This window comes from Arachis ipaensis, chromosome B7 (genome assembly GCF_059453495.1).
Source record: "Arachis ipaensis isolate K30076 ecotype BB chromosome B7, ASM5945349v1, whole genome shotgun sequence".
Lineage (NCBI taxonomy): Eukaryota > Viridiplantae > Streptophyta > Magnoliopsida > Fabales > Fabaceae > Arachis > Arachis ipaensis.
In genome coordinates this window covers 79070001-79079877 of record NC_142442.1, presented here as the reverse complement: position 1 = coordinate 79079877, position 9877 = coordinate 79070001, and positions in this window count along the sequence as shown.

Sequence of the window (9877 nt, the reverse complement as noted above, 5' to 3'; positions counted from 1 at the left end):
AGTTGACAAGGTCGCTGGCATAATCGCTGGCGTTATTGGAAAAAGTGAGTGCCAATAACGTCCGCATTCAGGGGATTAATATTGCCAGATTCTGGAGCTCAAACTTAATGTCTACTCCATACTATTATATATTTTTGAAAATCCCTGGATGTCTACTTTCCAAAGCCTTTGAAAGCGCATCATTTGGAGCTCTACAACTCGAGTTACACTTATTGGAAGGTGAAGAGGTCAGCTGGCCTTACTACAGGTTGATACCATGTTCATCTTTGCACTTTCAGGGCAGGTTTTCTCCCTCAAATTTAGTGTCCACCATATAGTACCATATATGCTTGGAAATCTCTGGAATCCTACTTTCCAATGCCACTGGAATCACCTCAGTTGGAGCTTTGTAGCTCAAGTTATTCTTGTTTAAAAAAGGCATGGTCAGGCTGCCGGGTGAGATTTTGCCCACGTTAGTGCTCACGTTAGTGGCACTAACGTGGCCACTAACGTAGGCCTTCTTTGCTTCGCAAATGTTAGTGGCATTCACTTTTTCCACTAACTTTCACAGCTACCTCCTTTCTTCCATGTTAATGCCCATGTTAGTGGCACTAATGTAGCCACTAATGTGGGTGTTCTTGGCTTCGCAAACGTTAGTGGCATTCACTTTTTCCACTAACGTTGGAGTTTCCCTTTCCTTCCACGTTAGTTTCCACGTTAATGTAACTAACGTGGAAACTAACGTGGGTCTTCTTGCCCTTCGCTAACGTTAGTGGTGTTTACTTTTACCACTAACGTTCTAAACTTTCCTTCCTTCCACGTTAATGGCCACGTTAGTGGTACTAACGTGGATCTTCTCTGCTTCTTGTTTCCTGAAATCAATCAAACAAAGTGCATCAAAGTCTTGCTCTTAATCATGAGATCATGCATCATCCATTTTATCATTCAATTCATGCATAATTCTCATAAAATCATTCAAAATTCATAATGTTTGCTTGAATCATGGTATGAATGCATTTTCAACCAAATACTTTCTTATTTCCTAAGAAAATGCATGAAACCAACCTAAAGCATACAAAAAATGGCTAGTAAAACTAGCCACGATGCCTGGGCATCACAACACCAAACTTAAATCTTGCTTGTCCCCAAGCAAGAAAAGAACTATGCACAAAGGATTCTCTTAATTGGAATGTATTGAAGAATTGCTTATTATGCCTTAGTGGGTGAAGTGAATAAGTGACAGTGGGGTTAACTCTAATTTGTATGCTTATGCAAGGATTCCAGTGCTCATTAGTCCTTACATTTTGGAAGTCTTAGATCTTAGGACTTTCATTCAAATGATATTATGGAATCCTCTTTATAGATTATCACCTTTGAAGCAGCACTTATTTTCTAGCATTTTTCTTTTCTTTTTATATCTTGGCCTCGACTCTAGGTATCATGTCTCAAAGCGGCTTTTTAAGATAAGCTTTCAATCAATACTTCCAAACCAGTTGGTCTAAGGTATTAGGTGTTGAAGCACCCCTTAGGATATACTTGCTCAAGCCTCTCTCTTTGACACAAATCCACCACAAGCATTTAACTAGGACAATAACTCTTTGAGTTCTTGTTTCTTTCTTTTTCTTCCTAGTAATTGATGCTCAGAGCCTTGGGCTTGTTCTTTGTTTTTTTCTTTTTCTTTTGTTTTCTTTTGTTGCTGCTTCTTGGATCAATAGATGTTTGAGAAATTCCATAACACTTCTCCAAATTTCAATTCCTGTCTATGAGCTCCCATGCAAGTTTTCACAAACATGTAACCTCAATACACAATCATATAATCAGTCTATTTCTCTTAATCTTTAGCTTGCCTCAAAATTGATAAAATTCCTCAACACTTTCCTTTTAAAAGAATGATTTCTTCGATGCACTTTTAAGTATAATGGGTGCAAGAAGATTCAAGATGAGGGTGTAATGATAAGTATTAAACCATGCTTATTACTAAACTAAAAGTAACTTAACAGAACAGAGGTAGATCCTAGAATTCAAAGCAAGAGACATTCATGATTGCAATTAAGTCTACTGGGAGTAAATGAGAAGGAAAGGAACTTTACAACCTTTGTAGCTCATCTTCGCCCTTGTTGTCCTTTCTTGTAGACCTCCTCCCTCCAATCACCATCTTAGAATAAGTGCTTTGCCGGCAAGCAACAAGTAGAAGCAGTGGTGTTTGAGATTGTGATTCAACCATGAATGTCAAAAAAAAAAGAAACAAGCTATGAGTAACGCATAAAATTAAGCAAACTTGGTTAAAAAAGACACTACAGGCCTAAGAAGCAAAGGCACTATGATTGTACAAACAAGTGGTGTTGCTGGATATATTGCATAGAAAAATAAGTGGCACCCCAAACTTAGTGTGACACTTTCTCTTAGAATTGATGCAATTACCCAGAAAGATTGAAAACAGATTGTTGCAGGGCAACACCAAACTTAGAATGTGATCATATGCCAATTTTATTTGAAAAGAAGCTAAATAAAAGAAACTGTTGTATTAATAAAAAAATCACCAAGAGCTAGAGCTGTCACGAACAGGGGTTTCTTGGTGAGGCATTAACACAAACAGTTGCAGAGCATAGAAAACAAAGAACAAAAATAATTACATGAACAAACCAAAACAAAAGAAAATGTCTAATCTAGGTAATCAACCAACCAGTACTTTGTTAATCACAATTAATCCCCAGCAACGGCGCCATAAACTTGACGCACAGAAACTTGTCTCTCAACAAATTTTCCTTCGGCAAGTATACCGAATTGTCGTCAAGTAAAAACTCACAATAGAGTGAGGTCGAATCCACAGGGATTAACGGATTAAGCAATCAATGGTTAATTGATTATCCTAGTTAGACGAATCAGATTGGAGTGATAAGCAACAAGGAAATGTAAATTGCATGAATGTAAAGGAAAAACTATAAAGTGCAGAAAAGTAAAATGGCAAGAAAAGTAAACGTAAGAACTAAAAATAAAATGAACATTGGGATCAAGAGATATTGCAATCCTCCGGATAAAGTTCATTCTCATCTCTTCCTCAATCAATGCATTCATTCATCTCCTTGGCAATCTTAAGTGATTGGATTCCAATTCCTTGGCAACCCAATCTCTCTAAACTTGAACAATTGCCCAATTCCTTGATTTAATTGCTCATGAGAAGAGATAAAGTATGGTCACTGATTATACCACATGCATTCCCAAATCCAAGTATTGGTAGAATTATATGTCACTATATCCATCCAAATCCTAATTTGGTCCAACATGAGAAAGCATTTCGAATATGATCTCTTCATTCCTCTTCCAAGGTTCCGAAGAGATCCAAGTATGAATAGCTTCTTTTCCAAGACAACTACCCAATTGGATGAAGATCGAAATCTTTCTAGTAAAATCAAGAGAAAAGAAAGAAGAAGAATAATGAAAACTATTATTGATCCATCAAATTACAACAGAGCTCTCTAACCCAATGAAAAGAGTTAGTTGTTCATTGCTCTATTCAACAGAGAAGAAAAGAAGTGCAGAAAAATAAAGATGAAGATTAAAATTAAAATTGAGACTTCAACATTCATAATTGGAAAATTACAAACTATAAAATGAACTACTACTAAGGAAAGAAAAAGAAAAGAAAAGCATGTGAGGGGAGGGAGTCCGAAGACCCCAATACAGAACCCCCTCTCCAATCCCTGGATGAATTGAATATTAAAACTAAGGCCTTTATATAGGCTCTCCTAAATTACAAAATGAAATAAAACTAAAAGTAAATTACAATTAAATGAAAATTCCTATTCTAGATGCTTCTTGTGACCTTGATTTGTTGACACTTGTGGGCTTGCTTCCTTGTGGTTGGGTGGTCCTTGAAAGAGAAGTGAATCAAGTTGAGGTCCAGGTGCTAATTGTTAGTGCTACCGTTAGCCACACTAACGCTACAAGTGTGGCGTTAGTGCTGAAGTTAGTGTGGCTAACGTCACACTTGCTACCCAGTTGGTGGTTTTGGGGCTTAAAAGATGCCTCTGGTTTGTGCTTCAATTTTATGCCCACTATAGAGTATTATATATCATTAGAAAGCTCTGAATGTCATATTTCTAACGCAACTAGAATCACCTCAATTGGACCTCTATAACTCAAGTTATGCTCCTTTGAAGTTCACAAGGTCGCTGGCATAATCGCTGGCGTTATTGGAAAAAGTGAGTGCCAATAACATCCACGTTTAGGGGATTAATATTGCCAGGTTTTGGAGCTCAAACTTAATTTCCACTCCATACTATTATATATTTTTGGAAAGCCCTAGATGTCTACTTTCCAACGCTATTGAAAGTGCATCATTTGGAGCTCTACAACTCGAGTTACACTTCTTGGAAGGTGAAGAGGTCAGCTGACCTTACTACAGGTTGATACCATGTTCATCTTTGCACTTTCGGAGCAGGTTTTCTCCCTCAAATTTATTGTCCACTATGTAGTGCCATATATGCTTGGAAAGCTCTGGAATCCTACTTTCCAATGCCACTAGAATCACCTCATTTGGAGCTTTGTGGCTCAAGTTATTCTTGTTTGAAAAAGGCATGGTCAGGCTACCGGGTGAGATTTTGCCCACGTTAGTGTTCACGTTAGTGGCACTAACGTGGCCAATAACGTAGGCCTTCTTTGCTTCGCAAACGTTAGTGGCATTCACTTTTTCCACTAACTTTCACAGCTGCCTCCTTTCTTCCACCTTAATGCCCACGTTAGTGGCACTAACGTGGCCACTAACGTGGGTGTTCTTGGCTTCGCAAACGTTAGTGGCTGATGAGCGGATAATTTATACACTTTTTGACATTGTTTTTAGTATGTTTTTAGTAGAATCTAGTTACTTTTAGGGATGTTTTCATTAGTTTTTATGTTAAATTCACATTTATGGACTTTACTAAGAGTTTGTGTGTTTTTCCGTGATTTCAGGTATTTTCTGGCTGAAATTGAGGGACTTGAGCAAAAATCAGATTCAGAGGTTGAAGAAGGACTGCTGATGCTGTTGGATTCTGACCTCCCTGCACTCAAAGTGGATTTTCTGGAGCTACAGAACTCAAAATGGTGCACTTCCAATTGCTTTGGAAGATAGACACCCATGGCTTTCCAGAAATATATAATAGTCTATACTTTGGCCGAGTTTAGTTGACGTAAAAGGGCGTTGAACGCCAGTTCTACGCTGCTGTCTGGAGTTAAACGCCAGAAACACGTCACAAGCCAGAGTTGAATGCTAGAAATACGTTACAAACTGGCGTTCAACCCCAAGATTGACCTCTACACGTGTAACATTCAAGCTCAGCCCAAGCACACACCAAGTGGGCCCCGGAAGTGGATTTATGCATCAATTACTTACTTCTGTAAACCCTAGTAACTAGTTTAGTATAAATAGGACTTTTTACTATTGTATTAGACATCTTATGATCATATTTTGATCTATAGACCTCCATGGGAGGCTGGCCACTCGGCCATGCTTACCCTGTATTCACTTATGTATTTTTCAACGGTAGAGTTTCTGCACTCCATAGATTAAGGTGTGGAGCTCTGCTGTTCCTCAAAGATTAATGCAAAGTACTACTGTTTTTCTATTCAATTCAACTTATTCCGCTTCTAAGATATTCATTCGCACTTCAACCTGAATGTGATGAACGTGACAATCATCATCATTCCCCCACGAACGCGTGCCTGACAACCACTTCCGTTCCACCTTATATTGAATGAGTATCTCTTGGATCTCTTAATCAGAATCTTTGTGGTATAAGCTAGATTGATGGCGGCATTCATGAGAGTCCGGAAAGTCTAAACCTTGTCTGTGGTATTCCGAGTAGGACTCTGGGATTGAATGACTGTGACGAACTTCAAACTCGCGAGTGCTGGGCGTAGTGACAGACACAAAAGGAGGGTGAATCCTATTCCAGTATGATCGAGAACCTCAGATGATTAGCCATGCTGTGACAGAGAATTTGGACCATTTTCACAAGAGGATGGGACGCAGCCATTGACAAGGGTGATGCCTCCAGACGATTAGCCATGCAGTGACAGCGCATCGGACCATTTTCCAGAGAGGATAAAAAGTAGCCATTGACAACGGTGATGTCCTTACATAAAGCCAGCCATGGAAAGGAGTAAGACTGATTGGATGAAGACAGCAGGAAAGCAGAGGTTCAGAGGAACGAAAGCATCTCTATACACTTATCTGAAATTCTCACCAATGATATACATAAGTATTTCTATCCTTATTTTCTATCTATTTATTATTTATGTTCGAAAACTCCATAACTATTTTATATCCGCCTGACTGAGATTTATAAGGTGACCATAGCTTACTTCATACCAACAATCTCCGTGGGATCGACCCTTACTCACGTAAGGTTTATTACTTGGACGACCCAGTGCACTTGTTGGTTAGTTGTATCGAAGTTGTGAATGAAAAATAATTTATTAAGACGTGCGTACAGAGTTTTTGGCGCCGTTACCATGAGATCACAATTTCGTGCACCAGTGGCGTTCACTTTTTCCACTAACGTTGGAGTTTCCCTTTCCTTCCACGTTAGTTCCCATGTTAATGTAACTAACATGGAAACTAACGTGGGTCTTCTTGCCCTTCGCTAACGTTAATGGTGTTTACTTTTACCACTAACGTTCTAAACTTTCTTTCCTTCCACATTAATGGCCACGTTAGTGGTACTAACGTAGCCACTAACGTGGCTCTTCTCTGCTTCTTGTTACCTGAAATCAATCAAACAAAGTGCATCAAAGTCTTGTTCTTAATCATGAGATCATGCATCATCCATTTTATCATTCAATTCATGCATAATTCTCATAAAATCATTCAAAATTCACAATGTTTGCTTGAATCATGGTATGAATGCATTTTCAACCAAATACTTTCTTATTTCCTAAGAAAATGCATGAAACCAACCTAAAGCATACAAAAAATGGCTAGTAAAACTAGCCAAGATGCCCTAGCATCAGACACCAAACTTAAAAATTTTAAGATCAAACAAAGAAAAATACCAAGAACAATTTGAACACAATGAAGAATACTTTTTCAAAAATTTAAGAAAAGAAAAACTCAAAAAGACACTAAACTTAATATTTTAAAAGCCAAGACACTAATTTTTCAAAATTTGTAAGAAAAATACCAAAAGACATCAAACTTAAAGAATTTGAAATCAAATAAAAGAAACTAACAAGAACAGTTTGAATACTAAGAAGAAAATAAGAACAATTTTCTAAAAACTCCAGAAAAGACAGATCAACAGTACCAAAAGGACCAAAGATAAAAAGAGACACCAAACTTAAGGACTGACACAAGACTCAAACAAAAAACAAAGATTACCAAAAAAAAAAGATTTTGAAAAATTTTTGAAAAAGGAAATAAGAAACAGGTAAGACTCAAAACAGAAAACTCGAAAGGAAATAGATGGTCAAAAACAGATAAAGGTTTTGAAAAATTTTTGGAAAAGAAAGCAAAAGACACGGACAAAAGAGCAAATAAATCTTAAAACATACCTAATCTAACCAATAAGATAGTCCGGTAGTTTGTCAATCTCAGAACAATCCCCGGCAATGGTGCCAAAAACTTGGTGCACAAAATTGAAGCCTGCACAACTTAACCGGCAATAGCACCGAGTCATCCAAGTAATACCTCAAGTGAGTGAGGGTCGATCCCATGGAGATTGTCAGATTGAGCAAGCAATGACTATCTTGTAAATCATAGTCATATGATTAGAAAAGATGGTTGTTTGTTTAAAAGTATAAACGAAATAATAAGAACGAGATACCATATTAGTGTAAAAGCAATTATGGATAATTAGTTAAGGCTTCGGAGATGCGTATTCTTTCCAGATTAACTTTTCTTACTGTCTACTTCAACAATGCACGATTCATTCAATGGCAGCCATAATTGACTAACTCATGTAGCATCCTCATCAAGTTAGTCTCTTCTGAACCATAGCAGTCCACTATATCCGAGTAACTCATGTAGCATCCTCATCAAGTTAACTCATGGCTTCCCACCATAGTCAAAGGTGAAGACCTAACCAATCCACTCCCCTTCACGATCCTACTCAAAACGCCACAAGCAAGGTCGGATCTTTCGGATCAGGGAACGCTGCTTCTCATACTCTAGCCTTAACGCCACAGAAACCTCAGTAACTCATGGTCAACGGGATTATATGTCACATATCCAAAGTCGCGCAGGCACGCTCTTGGAATCTGCAATGCATTCTCTAGCTTGTGATTCAATGCTATCCGGGCAAGACTTACATGGAACCCATGTAGAATACGGATGATTGTCATGGGTCATCCTCAATTCATGATTGAAGAACGAAAATGTACAAGAGAATGGAATCAAACGCATATTGAAATAGAATAGTAATATTATTAATCCATAAGAATCAGCAGAGCTCCTAACCCTAACTTAGGAGGTTTAGTTGCTCATGCTTTTACAGAAAATAGTGTAATGTTTGAATGGAGGAGGAAGAAGATCTCTAAACATGGGTGATCTCTTCCTTAAATACTAATCCATTTCCTAGGCCCACTTGGTAAGTGTTTGGGCTGAGTTTGGGGTGACTCCATGAGTTGGTACTCCCTTTGGGGCGTTAGATGCCCACCTTGCTTCCCTTTTGGGCGTTGGACGCCAGCTGCTCCCTTTTAAGCGTCCAACGCCAGGAATGGGGTTTGTAGCTGGCATTGAAAGCCAGTTTTGGACCTTCGATTCCAGAGATAAGTATGAACTATTATATATTGCTAGAAAGCCTTGGATGTTAGATTTCAAATACTATTGCGAGCATGCCATTTGGACTTCTATAGTTCTAGAAATGCTCCTTCGAGTGTATGGAGGTCAAAATCTGACAACATCTGTAGTCCTTTCTCTGTTCCTGATTCAGACTTTTTCAAAAGTCCTCAATTTCAGTCAGAATTTACCTGAAATTATCATAAAACACAACAACTCAAAGTAGAATCCAAAAATGTGAATTTTGCACTAAAACCTATGAAAACATAATAAAATTTGAACAAAACATAACTAAAATGATATAAAAAGTGTATAAAATATCCACTCATCAGGCAGCTCAACGCTGCTCGGGGTGAGCAGAAGAATTAAACAAGAAGCTTGTTGACACCGTCTCGTCGGCAGATGCTGCTAAGGCTGAGGTCGCCGATCTAAAGAAGAAAAATAGGGAGACCGTGAAGCATGCTCGGAACGCCATTGGTGCTACCGAGGAGGTGATCAAGGTGCAGGTGAAGTTGCTAGCCCCTGATTTCGATGTCTCCACTGTTAGCACATTCAAGACCATTAAAGATGGCAAGATTGTCGACCTCCCGAGGAAGTGACTTATGAACATTTGAACTTTTGGGCCGTAGTGGCTTTTTAGTGTATGTTGTGGATACTTTGTAGTATAGGAGTAAAATGTTTACCCTTTTGCTTATTAGATGATTGATTGTTAAGCCGACTTGAGGCTTTTACTCTTAACCGTTTACATTGCATGGCCTTTTTGCTTCGATGGCCGTTGATAAACCCCAATTTTGTGGTTTATATTGTGTAGAATTTGAGGGATTTTGTCAATATTTTCCGCATTTATTCACAAGAATTGCATGATTTTGTGTTCTCTTCCTAATATTGCTTCACGATGAAAAACATGCTTCTTTTGCCTTAAAATAGCCATGTTTTGATCCTCTTTTATTACCATTCGATGCCGTGATATGTTTGTTGAGTTATTTCAGAGTTTATAGGGCAAGAATGGCCTAGGAGAGAGAAAGAAACCATGCACAAGTGGAAGGAACATGAAGATTTGGATTTTGGGGAATTCTGCTTCGACGCATACGCGCACCTCATGCGCACCCGTGGGTGCGGAAAGTTGGGAATGGTGCGCGAAGA